Below are 21,384 nucleotides of genomic sequence, written 5' to 3'. Positions count from 1 at the left end.
TGGGATGCCGTGGTTGGTATTTTGACCGCTGGTTATCCCATCCTCCGGCATTTCAGCCCCAATATGTCCTGACCTACCACTAAAATAACCAATAAAATAAAAAATAATTTTTATTTCTAGAAAGTTACTTCGCAAAGGGACTGGCACCATCAATATGTGCTCTACACCGGAAACTTTCTTGTTTTTCTATTTGCAATGAACACTTCGTGCATCTATTTGTTTATTATTTATTGTATTCTGTTAGCCACTGCCAAGCAGCACAGACAGTGTACATGCTGCACTGTCCTTACAATAGTTACACAAATGATTAATCCTACTACTCTAACGGGGGGAACACATGGGGATATCTGTGCTTAAATTCTAAGTAATCTAATTAGATTGCTTAGAAATTAAGCACGGCTCTCTCCGTATGTATGCCCATAGAGATAGCGATGTGCGGCCCCATGCGTCGCTATTGATGACTCTAGATTTGGCATGCATACATGCCAAATCTAGCACATCGCTCATTTCACCACTAGGTGAAGTGAGCATCCCCCCGTCTTCCCCCCCTCACTCAGCACACATCGCGCTATGTGCTGAGCGGGGGGAGAGATGTGTGATGAGCGGTCTGTGCTAGATCTCCCCGTGTGTGTATGGTGCTTAAGGCTGGGTACACATTAGACAATATGTCGTCTGATATCAGAGCAACATAACGTACTTATCGTCTAATGCAGGCATGTCCAAACTGCGGCCCTCCAGCTGTTGTAAAACTACATATCCCAGCATGCCCTGACACAGTTTTGCTGTCAGAGAATGCTAAAGCTGTGTCAGGGCATGCTGGGATGTGTAGTTTCTCAACAGCTGGAGGGCCGCAGTTTGGACATGCCTGGTCTAATGTGTATGCACTAACGCACGTCCTGTGCTGCATGGCAGATGGGACAACCCAGCGTCTGACAGCATACAGCTGAATGCAACCATAAAAGATATAGGGGGTCATTCCGAGTTGATCGCTAGCTGAAAATGTTCGCTGCGCAGCGATGATGCAAAAAAAGGCACTTCTGCGCAAGCGTATGCGGCGCAATGTGCACGCGCGACGTACTTTCACAACGGCCGAAGTAGTTTCACACAAGGTCTAGCAAAGCTTTTCAGTCGCAGTGCTGGCCGCAGAGTGATTGGCAGGAAGGGGGCGTTTTTGGGTGTCAACTGGCCATTTTCAGGAAGTGATTGAAAAAAAGCAAGGCGTGCCTGGAAAAATGCAGGCGTGGCTGGGCGAACGCAGGGCGTGTTTGTGACGTCAAATCCGGAACTGAACAGTCTGAAGTGATCGCAAGCTAGGAGTAAGTCTGGAGCTACTCTAAAGCTGCACAATTTTTTTTGTAGCAGCGCTGCGATCCTTTCGTTCGCACTTCTGCTAAGCTAAGATACACTCCCAGAGGGCGGCGGCTCAGCGTTTGCACGGCTGCTAAAAACTGCTAGCGAGCGAACAACTCGGAATGACCCCCCTAGTGTGTGATTGCACACTATATTGTATATTGTGGCTGACTAACATCTTGTCCTGTTGGTCGCGCCATCGGGACAGGGTTGTAGTGTGCACCCAGCTAACACTAACATCCCACAAAGTGCCACCGGCAAAGCTGAGCTAAGGCAACTGCAGGAACTCCTAGCTAGGCCAGTTTCCATAACCACAAGGACACCACAGTCCAGATGCCCAGCAAGCCTTGCCACGAGGAGTATGCCGCGCCAGACCTGAATCAGAAGATAATGCCCCAGCTTTCTTCAGTTTATGATCGGTGAATAGGGGGCAAATGTATTAAGCCTGGAGAAGTGATAAAGCAGTGATAAGTGGAAGGTGATATAACGCACCAGCCTATCAGCTCCTGTCATGTTTCCAACCTGTAATGATTGATTGGTGCGTTATCACCTTTCACGTATCACTTCTTTATCACTTCTCCAGGCAGCCTCCTCTGTTTGGGCCTCCTCCTCTTTGCCAGCAGTGCTGACAGTCTGAGCACTAGAGCACTCAGACTCTACTGCGCATGCGCAGATCTCCGGGATAATGGCGCGGCTGCCATTTTCCCAGTGATTTTTGTACTGCGCATGCGCAGAACTCTGTGAAAATGGCCACTGTGCCATTTTCACAGTGTTTCAACACTGCCACGGACGTCGGCGAGGGACTCTGGAGGGGTGAGTATTTAGAAAATGGGTGCGGTGTGGGCCCCCTCTGGACTTAGGGACCCGTGTGCACCGCACACACTACACCCATTATAGATACGCCAGTGTCTCCAGGCTTAATACATCTGCCCCTAGATGAGCAGTGCATGGCTTGTGAGTATGGCATTCCCTGTAAGGCCACACTCCTTGTTACAAGGCAACACCTACTTTTTCAGACCACACCCCACATCACTGGGCACACCCCCTGTTACAGCGCACAATAGGCCCTTCATAAATTTCAGCTCCAGGCCCATGAGGACCTTAATCTGGCACTGCCAAACAGCAATGACCTCACCTACACCACACTGGTCACACCCACATAGTACTGACAACACCCACACAGCAATGGTCTCACACACACACAGCTCTGGCCTCAGCTCCTCTGCTTCTTAAAATAGCCCCTTCATCATTTTCATCCCCAGGGCAATGTGGCCCTTAATACGGAAGCATTTAGTAAGAAGCATTTCTAACTGCTAGCCCAGAAGTTCTCAAGGCACCACTACGGTCCAGGTTTTAAGTTGATCCATGTTTGGCCACAGGTGACTTAATCAGCACCTTAGTCTATTTGATTTAACTATGGGGGTCATTCCGAGTTGTTCGCTCGGTAAAAATCTTCGCATCGCAGCGATTTTCCGCTTAATGCGCATGCGCAATGTCCGCACTGCGACTGCGCCAAGTAAATTTGCTATGCAGTTAGGATTTTTACTCACGGCTTTTTCATCGTTCTGGCGATCGTAATGTGATTGACAGGAAATGGGTGTTACTGGGCGGAAACAGGCCGTTTTATGGGCGTGTGGGAAAAAACGCTACCGTTTCCGGAAAAAACGCAGGAGTGGCCGGAGAAACGGAGGAGTGTCTTGGTGAACGCTGGGTGTGTTTGTGACGTCAAACCAGGAACGACAAGCAGTGAAATGATCGCAGATGCCGAGTAAGTCTGGAGCTACTCAGAAACTGCTACGAGGTGTGTAATCGCAATATTGCGAATACATCGTTCGCAATTTTAAGATGCTAAGATTCACTCCCAGTAGGCGGCATCTTAGCATGAGCAAATCTGCTAAAATCCGCTTGCGAGCGAACAACTCGGAATGACCCCCTATCTGTGCTGAGCCATAGATATACCTAAAACCTGGACAGTTGGAGTGTCTTGAGAACTGTGTTAGCCTGTCTTCCTGAAAGAATTGGGTCTTTACCCCATAATTTTAGCCCCATGCTATGTCAATTGAGAAACCCATATTGACCCTAAAGACTTATATTATGTAATATGTTGGAAAGTTTATTGGACAACAGTATTTTAATATCATTGGATACTTATAGGACGATAACTTATAAAACTGGAAAAATCCCTTACAGTGGGGGAGTGAATTAGCAGATAGCCGAGTGCAATTATAAATGGCCCTCCAGCTCACCAGTTTCCATAAACACATTCCTTTGGGACCGATTCAGGATCAGACGCAAAAGGGCTAAAATCGGTATTTGCTGGTGCGCGTCTGTGCAAGGTCCTAAACTGCGATCGCAGTCTAAGACCTGGAGGGGGGGGGGGCAGCAACGGGGCATCGACACTATATTTTGTGGGCGTTGATGCTACATTTTAGGGAGGGCCTGTCTGGGCAGTTGGAGAGGCGGACTGCGACGGCTGCATGACATCACATGCAGCCGCTGCAACCCAAAAAGATGGTAACCCTTTGACTGCCTAGGCTGCGTAGGCAGGGTGCTACTTTACTCATGCGAGTGCATACAGCGATGCGCTCGCATGTTATCGGGGGGGGGGGGGGCATGTAGGGTGACCTTGCCCTGTCCAGACTCCCTACATGCCCAACAGAAAGGAGTGGGGTCCTTTATAGTCGTTAAACTAGCATTGTTCTGCAACCTTTACCGTAAGACACCAGAGCCATGACACCACCTGCAAGGGCTATAGTTTCATCCTTGCTATGTGATTAATGTATTGCAGCATACTATATATTATGCTAGTATTTCCATAGGAAACTGCAATTCTGGATATTTTGTACTTTTCAAGTGCTGTGAAAACTTTTAATATTTGACCTCTAACGTCTTTTGAACTTTTGCAATACTGTAGATCTTCTGTTTTTCTCACTTTCTTCTAACCGCCAACTATTAACCTTTCGGTTGCAGTTTAGGTATCTGTGCTAAATCCCCTTATTGCATTTCGCTGCTTCTTAGTACAGAAGACTGATACAAGAAAAGATTTAACTACTATGAAGCTTTCCAGCAAAGATCTAAAATCTATTTTAAAATCCTATTAGCAATCGCAACAGTGATTATTCCGCCTGAGTTCTGAGTAGTCATCAAGCAAATGAAAATAAATATTTGAATATACAACACAGACGACTGTAAAGGCGTTTGCTCAAAATGTTTTATTTCAGTACATCAGAAAAACGACGGGATATGCCTACGTCTTGGTATACATGATGGTACAGACACTAAGGTGTATAAGCAAATGACCACTTGAATTTTACTTATTATTGTCACAAATGCTAAAAACAACAGAAAAACAATACATTATTTACACAATAACTGGCATTCAAAGGGCAGCGTACAATGCTAAAAGTTGTCAGTTTTACTCTAATTAGTGTACTAGAAAGATATATCGCCTTTCCGTTGATGGCAGCAGAATTTGCCAACGCAGCAAGTGGGGCATTATTCTGAAACATCTGACACCTTTGTGGTTGTAATTTTTTTAGGGAATTACATTAGTTACATTATTGCACTTATTGTTGTGCCAGAAGATGTCCTTGAAGCTATAGAATGATAAAATAGGTATCGGAACGGGGGGGGGGAGCAAGGAAGTGGTTTGCCTCACAAAAATATTTGAGAGACGCCAGTCAATGTACTGGGTCACGAGGTGCAGTGCAGTCGCTATCTAGGTTTACCACCAAGGCCAGATTAGGCTGGTGGGGCCCCAGGGCAATGTACGTTGTGGAGACCCCCACTACAGGTTGAGTATCCCATATCCAAAATGCTTGGGACAAGAAGTATTTTAAATATCGTATTTTTCCGTATTTTTGAATAATTGCATAAAATAATGAGATGTCATGGCGATAGGACACAAGTCTAAGCACAGAAAGCATTTATGTTTCATATACACCTTATACACACAGCCTGAAGGTCATTTTAGCTAATATTTTTTATAACTTTGTGCATTAACCAAAGTTTGTGTACATTGAGCCATCAGAAAACAAAATCTTCACTATCGGAAAGTGCGGCATTCGCCACATCATGATACTATTGCTGACATAGCCCCCCACCTTCCCCTCCCTCCTGGCCGCGTGGAGGTAAGTGGGGAAGAGCCGGCCGGAGCCATCATGGTGTCTGTCTCCCATCACACCGCAGGCACCTCCCTCACAGCGAGGAGACCAGGGCAGGGACAGCGAGCTCCAGGCCCAGGTTCTTCACCGCTATAGCCCCAATACCAACTATCTGCCAGCCCCCCACCCTCCACTAGCTTCTGCCCTGCTCCTTACCCTCCTCCTCCAGCCCATCCGCAGGCATGATGCCCTAAATCAGGAACAAAGGCACAAACTCTGCGTCAGGGACATTGGGGACGAACGTCTTGGTGTTGACATTGAGCTTGGCCAGGGACAAATTGAGGTGGGCCTCCGGGCCATCCATAACAGTCTGCGCTGGGGGAAGTTTTCCTGGCTAAACTTACTTACAGGAATCTGCCTGGGACCCAGCTCAGCATCTGCAGCCTGAATTCAGGCTCCAGAGCTGGGCAGCCTAGATCCCCGGTCAGGGTTTCCTGCTCACCAGAGGTGATCTCTATGGAGCTCCAGAAAACCACTCAGCTTGTTGGAAAACTGAGCTTCTCCTCTCTCTCCCCATGGTACTTTTAAGTTTGAGGCTCGAGGAGAAGGTATTCTGGTTTTGATGAAAGGAGGAATCCAACATCCTGCACAGCCATGGATTCCCCCCCTCCTGGGACACAACAACCAGTAAGTGCATTTTACCTGAAAATACATTAAAATACATGGTACATTTCTCTTTAAATATACACTGAGCCTGTGCCCTACACAGGCTCCATATACCCAGGCACTGCAGCTGGGGGATCCGCTATCCCCAGCTCAGTGCTTCACATCACAACATACTGTATATATTAATTCATTTAAGAACATTGTTTTAACTTTACTGTGCCCAAAGCTCAGCGCTGGGCCCCCTGGCTGCTAGGGCTCTCTCAGTGCTGGGAGTATGGGGAGCTAGCTTCACCTGTCCGCCAGCATGCCCCTGCACATAGCCGTACACCGGGGTCCAGGGAGCTGGCTGTCCCTGTCCTCCCGGCGTGGCACTTACTCTGTGGCCTCGCTGCACCCCCCTGATCTGAAGCCCGGCGGCTCAGGATGCTCGTCCCGGCCACCGCGGCTCTGTGCTCCTGTAGCGCTGAGGCGCTGGGAGCATAGGACCCTCGCGCTCAGGCTTGGACTAGCCCACCAGGGTACAGGGGAAACCACCGGTGGGCCCCACTGCCTGGGGGCCCACCTCCTGCTCTAACGATCAGATTTCAGATTGCGCACTTGAATTATATATTATACATATGTTACCTTATACTGGACTATGGTTTATTTTCTTCCAGCCCCCAGCGGTGGCACACTCTGAGCGCAGCAGCGGGAGCTGATCTCCCGGCTGCAGCGGCTCTCCCTTCTGCCGTGGTTGCCGGAGAGGTCCGGAACCGCGGCATAGCATAAAAAAATACATTTGTAAACATTTTTAAATACACGGTGCCTAGCGCCTATACAGTTTAAAGATGGCGCCTAACGCCAGTTCACATTCAAAAAGTGGCACCGAGCACCCATTGTCCTGGAAAATGGCGCCGGGCACTGGGGGTTAACCCCTTCAGTGCCATGGCCGCCACTACACATGTTGCTGGGGGTCTCTCCGGCCACAGGGGGCTTCCCTTGTTTTGCGGGATAAGCAATGCGATCACAGTTTAATTTGCGCTGGTCGGCCTTACCCTGTGCTGGGCGGCCCCCAGCATGCGATCATTAGCGAGTTGCAGTTTGGCTAATTTAAGCTCTTAGTACTGTCTCTAGACAATAACCAGTATCTGATTAGTTGCTATAGGCAACTACAGTACTTCCCGTTTCCATTTAAGAAACTTTAGCAAATCTACCCTTAAGCTTTTACAGATTTCAATCTATAGAAAACATAAATGTGAAAGCCATGCACAAACTAGAAGTCAATTTATATTTGTATACATTGTATATACGCTTTATTAAAAAAAGCCATATCACAAGTACAGTACGTGGAGCAGAGATTACACAAATGGCCACTTTAATAGACTGAATTCTAACATATGTGAAAAACAGTGATTTTTATTGTGTACACAACAGGCTCTTCCGTTCCATGAGTTGATCTAACAAATATAATTGACAACATCTTTGTAACAGCATCGCAGAGTTGTAATATCCCCGAATATAAATTCACATTAGTCAAACACAGAACAATGCTTGGAGCAGTATCCAAGTCTCATTACTTCAATGCACTGAAAAACTATGATAAATGAAATGCCATTGGCACAATTAATTACGTGTTGCTACTTGTGAATGTAGAAGAGACCATGAGCTACACGGCAGAGGCTCACCTAAGCCTGAGCAATGGAAGAAAGGTCCAATGTAAGAAGTACACACAGAACATGCTCCCTGCTGTCAGAGTAGTGACAGTGATGTCCGTTATTCTCACCCATCATCATACACCATTCATGAATCTCATTGCTTATCACATGCCAATCACCTGGCATCCTACACATCTCATGCTGACTATTCACGTCCTTGTTTTATAAAGACATTCATCAGCCCCATTAGAAATTTATGGGGGGCTGCTGTTATCATCAGACATGTGATTCTGCTATTTAATCTTCATATAAAATGCTTTTACAGTATGATGCATTTCTTCATTTACTGACATTAATGTACTAGTCAAATAAAACTACAAAACTAGTAGTAAAAAAAATGTCAGTAAATACAATGTCAATGGCGGCGCATCTCCCATTCACCCACTCTCCATCACTGTCTCTCTCTCCCCGCCTTTCCATCACTGACTCTCCCTGTTACTAGAGATGAGCGCCTGAAATTTTTCGGGTTTTGTGTTTTGGTTTTGGGTTCGGTTCCGCGGCCGTGTTTTGGGTTCGACCGCGTTTTGGCAAAACCTCACCGAATTTTTTTTGTCGGATTCGGGTGTGTTTTGGATTCGGGTGTTTTTTTAAAAAAACACTAAAAAACAGCTTAAATCATAGAATTTGGGGGTCATTTTGATCCCATATTATTATTAACCTCAAAAACCATAATTTCCACTCATTTTCAGTCTATTCTGAATACCTCACACCTCACAATATTATTTTTAGTCCTAAAATTTGCACCAAGGTCGCTGGATGACTAAGCTAAGCGACACTAGTGGCCGACACAAACACCTGGCCCATCTAGGAGTGGCACTGCAGTGTCACGCAGGATGTCCCTTCCAAAAAACCCTCCCCAATCAGCACATGACGCAAAGAAAAAAAGAGGCGCAATGAGGTAGCTGACTGTGTGAGTAAGATTAGCGACCCTAGTGGCCGACACAAACACCGGGCCCATTTAGGAGTGGCACTGCAGTGTCACGCAGGATGTCCCTTCCAAAAAACCCTCCCCAATCAGCACATGACGCAAAGAAAAAAAGAGGCGCAATGAGGTAGCTGACTGTGTGAGTAAGATTAGCGACCCTAGTGGCCGACACAAACACCGGGCCCATTTAGGAGTGGCACTGCAGTGTCACGCAGGATGTCCCTTCCAAAAAACCCTCCCCAATCAGCACATGACGCAAAGAAAAAAAGAGGCGCAATGAGGTAGCTGACTGTGTGAGTAAGATTAGCGACCCTAGTGGCCGACACAAACACCGGGCCCATTTAGGAGTGGCACTGCAGTGTCACGCAGGATGTCCCTTCCAAAAAACCCTCCCCAATCAGCACATGACGCAAAGAAAAAAAGAGGCGCAATGAGGTAGCTGACTGTGTGAGTAAGATTAGCGACCCTAGTGGCCGACACAAACACCGGGCCCATTTAGGAGTGGCACTGCAGTGTCACGCAGGATGTCCCTTCCAAAAAACCCTCCCCAATCAGCACATGACGCAAAGAAAAAAAGAGGCGCAATGAGGTAGCTGACTGTGTGAGTAAGATTAGCGACCCTAGTGGCCGACACAAACACCGGGCCCATTTAGGAGTGGCACTGCAGTGTCACGCAGGATGTCCCTTCCAAAAAACCCTCCCCAATCAGCACATGACGCAAAGAAAAAAAGAGGCGCAATGAGGTAGCTGACTGTGTGAGTAAGATTAGCGACCCTAGTGGCCGACACAAACACCGGGCCCATTTAGGAGTGGCACTGCAGTGTCACGCAGGATGTCCCTTCCAAAAAACCCTCCCCAAACAGCACATGACGCAAAGAAAAATAAAAGAAAAAAGAGGTGCAAGATGGAATTGTCCTTGGGCCCTCCCACCCACCCTTATGTTGTATAAACAAAACAGGACATGCACACTTTAACCAACCCATCATTTCAGTGACAGGGTCTGCCACACGACTGTGACTGATATGACGGGTTGGTTTGGACCCCCCCCAAAAAAGAAGCAATTAATCTCTCCTTGCACAAACTGGCTCTACAGAGGCAAGATGTCCACCTCATCATCACCCTCCGATATATCACCGTGTACATCCCCCTCCTCACAGATTATCAATTCGTCCCCACTGGAATCCACCATCTCAGCTCCCTGTGTACTTTGTGGAGGCAATTGCTGCTGGTCAATGTCTCCGCGGAGGAATTGATTATAATTCATTTTAATGAACATCATCTTCTCCACATTTTCTGGATGTAACCTCGTACGCCGATTGCTGACAAGGTGAGCGGCGGCACTAAACACTCTTTCGGAGTACACACTTGTGGGAGGGCAACTTAGGTAGAATAAAGCCAGTTTGTGCAATGGCCTCCAAATTGCCTCTTTTTCCTGCCAGTATAAGTATGGACTGTGTGACGTGCCTACTTGGATGCGGTCACTCATATAATCCTCCACCATTCTTTCAATGGTGAGAGAATCATATGCAGTGACAGTAGACGACATGTCCGTAATCGTTGTCAGGTCCTTCAGTCCGGACCAGATGTCAGCATCAGCAGTCGCTCCAGACTGCCCTGCATCACCGCCAGCGGGTGGGCTCGGAATTCTGAGCCTTTTCCTCGCACCCCCAGTTGCGGGAGAATGTGAAGGAGGAGATGTTGACAGGTCGCGTTCCGCTTGACTTGACAATTTTCTCACCAGCAGGTCTTTCAACCCCAGCAGACTTGTGTCTGCCGGAAAGAGAGATCCAAGGTAGGCTTTAAATCTAGGATCGAGCACGGTGGCCAAAATGTAGTGCTCTGATTTCAACAGATTGACCACCCGTGAATCCTTGTTAAGCGAATTAAGGGCTCCATCCACAAGTCCCACATGCCTAGCGGAATCGCTCCGTGTTAGCTCCTCCTTCAATGTCTCCAGCTTCTTCTGCAAAAGCCTGATGAGGGGAATGACCTGACTCAGGCTGGCAGTGTCTGAACTGACTTCACGTGTGGCAAGTTCAAAGGGCATCAGAACCTTGCACAACGTTGAAATCATTCTCCACTGCGCTTGAGACAGGTGCATTCCACCTCCTATATCGTGCTCAATTGTATAGGCTTGAATAGCCTTTTGCTGCTCCTCCAACCTCTGAAGCATATAGAGGGTTGAATTCCACCTCGTTACCACTTCTTGCTTCAGATGATGGCAGGGCAGGTTCAGTAGTTTTTGGTGGTGCTCCAGTCTTCTGTACGTGGTGCCTGTACGCCGAAAGTGTCCCGCAATTTTTCTGGCCACCGACAGCATCTCTTGCACGCCCCTGTCGTTTTTTAAATAATTCTGCACCACCAAATTCAAGGTATGTGCAAAACATGGGACGTGCTGGAATTTGCCCATATTTAATGCACACACAATATTGCTGGCGTTGTCCGATGCCACAAATCCACAGGAGAGTCCAATTGGGGTAAGCCATTCCGCGATGATCTTCCTCAGTTGCCGTAAGAGGTTTTCAGCTGTGTGCGTATTCTGGAAACCGGTGATACAAAGCGTAGCCTGCCTAGGAAAGAGTTGGCGTTTGCGAGATGCTGCTACTGGTGCCGCCGCTGCTGTTCTTGCGGCGGGAGTCCATACATCTACCCAGTGGGCTGTCACAGTCATATAGTCCTGACCCTGCCCTGCTCCACTTGTCCACAAGTCCGTGGTTAAGTGGACATTGGGTACAACTGCATTTTTTAGGACACTGGTGAGTCTTTTTCTGAGGTCCGTGTACATTCTCGGTATCGCCTGCCTAGAGAAGTGGAACCTAGATGGTATTTGGTAACGGGGGCACACTGCCTCAATAAATTGTCTAGTTCCCTGTGAACTAACGGCGGATACCGGACGCACGTCTAACACCAACATAGTTGTCAAGGCCTCAGTTATCCGCTTTGCAGCAGGATGACTGCTGTGATATTTCATCTTCCTCGCAAAGGACTGTTGAACAGTCAATTGCTTACTGGAAGTAGTACAAGTGGGCTTACGACTTCCCCTCTGGGATGACCATCGACTCCCAGCAGCAACAACAGCAGCGCCAGCAGCAGTAGGCGTTACACGCAAGGATGCATCGGAGGAATCCCAGGCAGGAGAGGACTCGTCAGAATTGCCAGTGACATTGCCTGCAGGACTATTGGCATTCCTGGGGAAGGAGGAAATTGACACTGAGGGAGTTGGTGGGGTGGTTTGCGTGAGCTTGGTTACAAGAGGAAGGGATTTACTGGTCAGTGGACTGCTTCCGCTGTCACCCAAAGTTTTTGAACTTGTCACTGACTTATTATGAATGCGCTGCAGGTGACGTATAAGGGAGGATGTTCCGAGGTGGTTAACTTCCTTACCCCTACTTATTACAGCTTGACAAAGGGAACACACGGCTTGACACCTGTTGTCCGCATTTCTGTTGAAATAGTTCCACACCGAAGAGCTGATTTTTTTGGTATTTTCACCAGGCATGTCAACGGCCATATTCCTCCCACGGACAACAGGTGTCTCCCCGGGTGCCTGACTTAAACAAACCACCTCACCATCAGAATCCTCCTGGTCAATTTCCTCCCCAGCGCCAGCAACACCCATATCCTCCTCATCCTGGTGTACTTCAACACTGACATCTTCAATCTGACTATCAGGAACTGGACTGCGGGTGCTCCTTCCAGCACTTGCAGGGGGCGTGCAAATGGTGGAAGGCGCATGCTCTTCACGTCCAGTGTTGGGAAGGTCAGGCATCGCAACCGACACAATTGGACTCTCCTTGTGGATTTGGGATTTCGAAGAACGCACAGTTCTTTGCGGTGCTACTGCTTTTGCCAGCTTGAGTCTTTTCATTTTTCTAGCGAGAGGCTGAGTGCCTCCATCCTCATGTGAAGCTGAACCACTAGCCATGAACATAGGCCAGGGCCTCAGCCGTTCCTTGCCACTCCGTGTGGTAAATGGCATATTGGCAAGTTTACGCTTCTCCTCCGACAATTTTATTTTAGGTTTTGGAGTCCTTTTTTTACTGATATTTGGTGTTTTGGATTTGACATGCTCTATACTATACCATTGGGCATCGGCCTTGGCAGACGACGTTGCTGGCATTTCATCGTCTCGGCCATGACTAGTGGCAGCAGCTTCAGCACGAGGTGGAAGTGGATCTTGATCTTTCCCTAATTTTGGAACCTCAACATTTTTGTTCTCCATATTTTAATAGGCACAACTAAAAGGCACCTCAGGTAAACTGTCAAAGTCAGAAAAATGTCTCTATGCACGTTGCCATATTTGCACCGCACACTGGTCCGCGCTGCGCATGCGTACGCTCTCCCGTGAAGGCGCATACCCGCGATAGCGTGCACTCGCAGGCGCGGTATGCGTATTTACGGTAGAGTTTATGTAGTCGTAGCGTGCGACTCATTCGTTACAAATGTTCACAATTAATGTAGTTTGTAGATCATGGTCCCCTTGATAGATTCTGAAAGTTTGGTTAAAATAGAAGGTCCCTGTTTAAAGGAATCCCTCTTTGTATTGTACGAAGGGTCTGACAGGAATCATACAGCCGTGTTTGGTACCCATCGGAAGAGTATTTAATTAGTAATATTCCGGTGTTGGTTTGGAGCGTATTAATCGCTCGTGCGAATAGTTATGGACATAAGAAGTTTATGTCCATTTCTATTATTTACACATACTCAGGTATGCGGCGGGAAACCCAGTTTCCCACCCACCTGACCTGTTGGAAATCGTCACAGCCCACCTGTATGAATCACCCTATGACCTTTTGTTATGATGCAGGGCCGAATTCCTTCGGCCAATGGACAATGGGATTGTAGGACCAGGAGATTGAATTGTGTGTGGGGCATAAATAGGCAGGCCGACCACATCCAGCTCTCACTCTCTCATCAACGGTTATCTGCTGATAGCCGGGAGCTGGATATCGAGGCGCAGGCGATCATACCCTTTGTGCGTAAGTTTCTCTCCGTAATCATTGTCTTTCTGTGAGCCAATTTCTCTCATCTCTCTCTCTCTCTCTCTCTCCCTGTTCTGTTCTCTCATATCTCCCCTAGACTAGGCTAGTATTGTATTGTATTAGATAGTATTGTATTGTATTGCATTTAGGTCAGTGTAGTATTGTCTTTTTGTATTTATTGTTTAGTTCTGTGGTTAGGAAGTCTCTGTTATATTGTAGTGTATCATTTGTACTGTTATCCCCTTTTACAAATATATTAGATATAATACAGTTAATAGGCTTTGGAACCTAAACCAGTATCTGTGTATTTCCTATAGTGTTAAGTGTTCACTTGAGCGTCGGTGACGCTCAAGCAGCTTTGTAGTTAGTCAGGTTACACAAGGTTGCACTTACACCCTGTATTCACATTAAGTTATTCTGTGTATTTCATTGGTATAAGGTTTAAACATTAAGGTATAGCGTTGTGAGCGTCTGCGCCGCTGGTGACCTCCTCGTGGTCTCGAGCGTATGCTACGCCATAGCGAATCATTACTCTAGTCATAGCCAATAACGTGTCCTGTGATCACTGGGCCGTGAGCGAACGTGACGCTTGAGCGTCTCGCCTACGGCTGAGCGATCATTACGCAACTAGCGTACCATTACGGTACTTCTTAAGCAAACAGCGTACAGTGTTCTTAGACTTCATAAAGGGTTGTTTATACGACAAAGGAATTTAGCATTGTCAATTGGGGACTCGTCCTATCCTTCTCATATCTGCACTAAGTAGATCAGCAGACATTATCCCCCAGCAAAGGGTGGGAGGTTGTCTCCCAGTGCTGACGGGATAAGCGTCTGCTTCGCTTAGATAAAGAGTGCTGAAGGAATCCGGGAACCGGAAGTAAGAACAAAACGCTTGTGTCTTTTAAAAAAAACTGTTTTATTTCTCTTCTGTCTTGCGTATACACGCACGCATACATTTATCTGCATTTCTTTTTTTTCAATTTCGTATATCACTATTCCTGTTTGCCAATTTTTATAGTTGATAGAAAGTGCTAAAAAGAGATTTGCTGTTATTTCATAGTAGAGGTAATAGTTAAAGTATAGAACAACACACGATCTGCCTGGGAGATAAGGCAGTCAGTGTGGATTGCGGTAGATGATCAGGGATCATTTACATTGATAAAAGTATATATTGTGTTACGGTGGATCTTTGCATTGCATACACGTGTCGCTAACAAAGACTAGCGTACGCAATCCAAAAGGCAGACGCACGCAGCGTACATTACGCAACGTAGCGTCCGGTTACGCCCACGTAGCTCGTCACGAAAAGTTGAATTAGCGCAAAGCGATAATTAGCGCAAAGGCGATAAGTAACGCACAGCGGTAGATAACGCGACGCGGTAAATAACGCAAATCTATTTTTGAAAAAAAAATCTGAAATTTAGTTTAACAGATCCTACTCCTAATTGGTAACACTGTTGGACTGAAGACAATTTCTGCGCAGAAATAGATATAGAAACAAAGTGTACATGTGTTGAGTGAGTGTGGTTTTGTATACATAAGTTTATACAACTTTAAGGTGGAACCAAAAGGAAAGCCGGGTACTCGTCAAGGGACATACGTGTAAGTGACATATACGGTGGCTAGGGAGGCATCCCTGGTTAAATAATATTTGAGCATTAGAGTATAGCGGACCATAAGGTAACAAGACCAGGAGGTCATAAGGTAACAAGACCAGGAGGTCATAAGGAACAAGACCAGGAGGTCGTAAGGTAAAAGGTCCGCTATAAAAGTCCAGTGGCACAACGCCTGGGGTGTTGGTGCAGAACCCATATAGGCCATACAAGCTCTTGCTGAAGGAATCGCGGCCGGAAACATCGATTCCATTGATCATTCAGTACATAACAAGTAGTGCTTGTGTACTGAACGATTGGACCGCACGTAATTGTGTGCAGTAGTTAGTAACCTGACCTAATACCATTAGAGTAAAGTGGTCACAAACGCTATTTGTACATTCTGACGTGATTTGTGTAATTTTTTATTTTTGGAAGGGAAGTTCGCTGGTCACTCAGGAACTATCTAACAACCCCACCTTTACTGGAAAGAGTAAGTGTCCTGCGGGTAACCCTCATATGTTCCAGTAAACTGAAGGTTCCATAGGGGCCCTGTATCGAGTACGCCAGCACCACGTCGGTGTGATCAGGTCGTATTGGTCGAGGTGGGCGAGTGAGTGGGGTACTCGGTAAACCGCCACCGCCGGCCTACTGTGGAGTAATTTGGTTGTCTGAAAAGGCTTGCTGAAAACCTTGATACAGAGATCCAAGGAGGACTAAGCAACACCTGCAGACTATGGGGGCCAGTTGCTCAGGTAGGGGGCGATCAACCCTGGTTCAGGTTGATTCTGTGAACCGACCAGTTGGGTCGGCACGATATGTAATGTGTGAAAAATATGGAAGTCACACCGAATCTTTATGTGATGAATGGGAGAGAATGACTGTACAAGACAGGGACAAATTCCCAAGAATAGGTAGCTTTAGTCCAGAAGTGTTACAAAATTTAAGGAGGAGGATATGTCTCGTAAAATCAGCAAAGAGACGAATTCAGCATCATGATTATTTACAGTTATGGCACCAGGAAGGTGAGATACAGAGAGGTTTGGCTCTGGCGGCAGGATCTGGGGCAGTCAGGAAGCTGATAGCCACAGCTCCTCCTCCACCATACATTGCAGGAGAGAAGTTGATTGCGGAGAGAAACACACTGGGTTGTAAAACAAAAACTCTTAGTAACCTTGTAAATGTTAATGATGTTAACCAAATAACTCATGCAAGTATTAACCCGTGCAAGATGTACCCTGTTTTGAACCTTCCTCAGGAGTGTGATCAAGAAGAGGATTCAGCAACAATTTCAGCTCTCTCTCTTGCAGCCACCATAGCAGAGACCACAGTAGGCACAGCGACACCCACGAGATTAGTGAAAGCCCCTAGCGGAGGGATAGGTGAGGTCGTGTCAACGGGTAAGTACGGCACCATGCACTACACTGAAACAATTGTACCACAACAAGCTGTAGAATCTACACAGGAAGAGGCTGTTAGAATTGCTCCTGTAAGGGTAATAGCAGTTCCCAATGGAAAAACAGATGTGTCTGGAGCCACTCCCATAAGGAACATTGCCATGTACACTCCATTTTCCAGAATGGAATTAAGAACAATAGTGTCCGAATTTCCTGACCCCAGGAAGGATTTAGTTGCTAGCCAAAAATACATCAGGGATCTAGGTAACACTGTAGAACCCAACAACAAGGATTGGCAGATACTGCTAAGAGCTTGTTTACCTTCCAATGTTGACGCAACTCAATTTTTAGCTGACTGTGCATTGGATAAAGATGTACCGCTTACAGACGTGTACAACAAGGATAATGTAAAAAGGATAAATTTACAGCTAAAGGAGTATTTCCCTGCCGTTGTTAAATGGAATAAAATATTTTCCATTAAGCAAAAGGAGTCCGAAACGGCAACAGAATATTTTCACCGGGCACTATTAGAAATGAAAGGATTGGAAACCGCACTGGTGTAGTAAGTGTATATGTGAAATGATAAACTATCTGTAATTAGCTGATAATAGAATTCAAGGTATAAATCCTCATTTAGGGAAGCAGACACTTAAGGTAATACACTCCTTGTTTTTATGTGTCAAAAAGACTGCCCATCAGCGGTGCTCCCACGAGTCAAAAATATATTGTAAACACAGAAACAAGAGAAGAAAGGAGACTCTTTTTGGGAAGCACTCTTATACAGATAATAATGTATGGCTGATTGCCACAATAGCTAACTAAAATTCAATACTTTAATGATTTTCGTTAAAAAAATTAATTACTGAGGAGTTCAATAAGCGCCAATATCTGTTTAAATAGTGACATTGTGAAAATATGAAGAAAATATTTTTAATTAATAAGGTACAAATACCTAATGTAAGCCGAGATGGGTAGCTTTGTGATTTTGTGAAATAAAAAACACCAGCTATGGGACAACCTGTGGTCAAAAATATGTTTATTCAATATATATATATATGACCATCATTTGAAGACTGCTGTATATCCCAAACTGGGAATTAAATCCTAGCAGGTAGTTAAATCATAGGTCATGACCGATAAGCGAATCAATGCTCTATTCCAGTGACAAAGAGGGTAGCAAATACTTGCAGTACCAGGGTGTTCCTTGGTGGTCTCCCAGCCAAGTACTTGAACCGGCCCTCCACTGCTTGGCTTCCAAGATCAGATGAGATTGGGCATCTCCAGTGGGGTATGACCGCAGACCTTATGCTTACCCTTGTCACACTGTGTCCTTAATTGGGCACAGGTAAGAGCCAATTTGTGATATTGTATAGACCACAGGTGTCTAAGTAGCTGATGAAAAAGAATAAGGAGTTATTTCTCAAGGATATAGACAAAGACACAAATATCAGATACCCATCTAGATATTCACGGTAGAGGTGGTCGCAAATACAAGTAGAAAAACACACCTATTCTGCACAGATAATTAAGAATGTCTATAACGTCTACTTCTAGATTAAGCAGAAAAGGAGGCCTCCAAATTTGGACTCCAAGACCTCAAAATAGATGTATCCCACATATACTCAGGATTATGCAGTAAGGTATATCAAATTAGTGATATTCCAGCTCCAATGCCCCACCATAATTAACCTTAAAGCAGCGGGGAAACAGCACAACAGAATTTATGCCACATATATCATCAATTGAGTGTTTTTTAGAAGAGCACGGAATTCTGCATAACACACATTAAGAATATATTCATGTGTTAGAATCCTCACACATACACTAATGGATTATGCAGTGGGATATATCTTGAACAGTAATATCTCTGACTCTGATGCCCCACCATGAATCACCTTCAGATAGCGGGGGAACAACACGAACAGTAAGTGTACCACATATATAATCAATTGGGTGTTTTCAAAAAAAGCATGAATTTATGCATTACATGTAGAAAAAACATTCATGTATTTAATAAGCTCCAAGAATGGTCGATGCCTCTGCATCTATGATTTTGGTAGCTAATAAGCATTTATCTACTTACTGTTGTTTTTTTATCTGTTGCTCATGCAAATAATGAGGTATTCTCTGTGCCTTCTGGGTATGAATTTATCATGCACAGAGAAAAAAGAAGAAAAAGTGCTTGAGTCAGGATATTACCTAATCCGGTTATGCAATAGTTTTGTGGTGTCCTACTTGTATAAAGAAGAAATTAAGGGAGAACCTTGTGGAAGGTGCTGGCCGCGTCTGCCCGCGTGTTGCCTGCTGCTGTACTCCGGCCGCACTGTTCTTCCTGTTAGGCTGGTTCCCGTAGCGACGGACTCTGCCGTGGTCGGCTAGTTGCGGTCACGTGTGCGCATCACGTGACCGTGAGGTTATTGCCTCTGTGTGCGCCCTGTGACCAAGCAATATTGCGAAACGTACGTCAGGCAGAAGGTAAGAGAGGCAATAACCTCACGGTCACGTGATGCGCACACGTGACCGCAACTAGCCGACCACGGCAGAGTCCGTCGCTACGGGAACCAGCCTAACAGGAAGAACAGTGCGGCCGGAGTACAGCAGCAGGCAACACGCGGGCAGACGCGGCCAGCACCTTCCACAAGGTTCTCCCTTAATTTCTTCTTTATACAAGTAGGACACCACAAAACTATTGCATAACCGGATTAGGTAATATCCTGACTCAAGCACTTTTTCTTCTTTTTTCTCTGTGCATGATAAATTCATACCCAGAAGGCACAGAGAATACCTCATTATTTGCATGAGCAACAGATAAAAAAACAACAGTAAGTAGATAAATGCTTATTAGCTACCAAAATCATAGATGCAGAGGCATCGACCATTCTTGGAGCTTATTAAATACATGAATGTTTTTTCTACATGTAATGCATAAATTCATGCTTTTTTTGAAAACACCCAATTGATTATATATGTGGTACACTTACTGTTCGTGTTGTTCCCCCGCTATCTGAAGGTGATTCATGGTGGGGCATCAGAGTCAGAGATATTACTGTTCAAGATATATCCCACTGCATAATCCATTAGTGTATGTGTGAGGATTCTAACACATGAATATATTCTTAATGTGTGTTATGCAGAATTCCGTGCTCTTCTAAAAAACACTCAATTGATGATATATGTGGCATAAATTCTGTTGTGCTGTTTCCCCGCTGCTTGAAGGTTAATTATGGTGGGGCATTGGAGCTGGAATATCACTAATTTGATATACCTTACTGCATAATCCTGAGTATATGTGGGATACATCTATTTTGAGGTCTTGGAGTCCAAATTTGGAGGCCTCCTTTTCTGCTTAATCTAGAAGTAGACGTTATAGACATTCTTAATTATCTGTGCAGAATAGGTGTGTTTTTCTACTTGTATTTGCGACCACCTCTACCGTGAATATCTAGATGGGTATCTGATATTTGTGTCTTTGTCTATATCCTTGAGAAATAACTCCTTATTCTTTTTCATCAGCTACTTAGACACCTGTGGTCTATACAATATCACAAATTGGCTCTTACCTGTGCCCAATTAAGGACACAGTGTGACAAGGGTAAGCATAAGGTCTGCGGTCATACCCCACTGGAGATGCCCAATCTCATCTGATCTTGGAAGCCAAGCAGTGGAGGGCCGGTTCAAGTACTTGGCTGAGAGACCACCAAGGAACACCCTGGTACTGCAAGTATTTGCTACCCTCTTTGTCACTGGAATAGAGCATTGATTCGCTTATCGGTCATGACCTATGATTTAACTACCTGCTAGGATTTAATTCCCAGTTTGGGATATACAGCAGTCTTCAAATGATGGTCATATATATATATATTGAATAAACATATTTTTGACCACAGGTTGTCCCATAGCTGGTGTTTTTTATTTCACAAAATCACAAAGCTACCCATCTCGGCTTACATTAGGTATTTGTACCTTATTAATTAAAAATATTTTCTTCATATTTTCGCAATGTCACTATTTAAACAGATATTGGCGCTTATTGAACTCCTCAGTAATTAATTTTTTTAACGAAAATCATTAAAGTATTGAATTTTAGTTAGCTATTGTGGCAATCAGCCATACATTATTATCTGTATAAGAGTGCTTCCCAAAAAGAGTCTCCTTTCTTCTCTTGTTTCTGTGTTTACACTATTAGAAATGGCAAAGTACACTGGTATAGAAGACATTAAGACCAACCCAAACCATCGAGAAGTAGCAGTATCTGTACTGATGGATGGTTTGAAAGAAACATTGAAAGCTAGGGTACAGACCACGCAACCATGCTGGCGAGGTCTGTCAGTGTCCACATTGAGAGAGGCTGCTATTGATCACGACAGAAATATCACTAGGCACAGGGAGTCGCAAAGTGATAAGTTGATGTCCGTAAGTATACAGGCGCTGACCACAAGGCAGCCTGCGTATGTACCACCGAATCCTGTGGGTAAGGCAAGTGTAATAACATGTTTTTCTTGTAACAGACCGGGACACTTTGCACGAGAATGTAGAACAAAGAATGTACAAAGATCTTTTCAACCCCCTAGACAACAACACAACACACGACATTGGGAGCAGGGTCCACAGAGGCGGAGTTTTGAGCCACATACAGGGGAAACAAAAAGATACCCCCCGAACAGAGATTGGCATG

At 45.4% G+C, this 21,384-nt stretch overlaps 2 pseudogenes; one reads left to right on the top strand and one right to left on the bottom strand.

Moving 5' to 3' along the window:
- Window positions 1-17,890: 17,890 nt before the first annotated feature.
- On the bottom strand, window positions 17,891-18,011 carry LOC135052067 (5S ribosomal RNA; annotated as a pseudogene).
- Window positions 18,012-20,312: 2,301 nt separating this feature from the next.
- On the top strand, window positions 20,313-20,433 carry LOC135052618 (5S ribosomal RNA; annotated as a pseudogene).
- Window positions 20,434-21,384: the final 951 nt, after the last annotated feature.

This window comes from Pseudophryne corroboree, chromosome 2 (assembly GCF_028390025.1).
Source record: "Pseudophryne corroboree isolate aPseCor3 chromosome 2, aPseCor3.hap2, whole genome shotgun sequence".
Taxonomy (NCBI): Eukaryota; Metazoa; Chordata; class Amphibia; order Anura; family Myobatrachidae; genus Pseudophryne; species Pseudophryne corroboree.
Note: the sequence above shows the minus strand (reverse complement) of the source record. Positions and strands in the feature narration are given on the sequence as shown.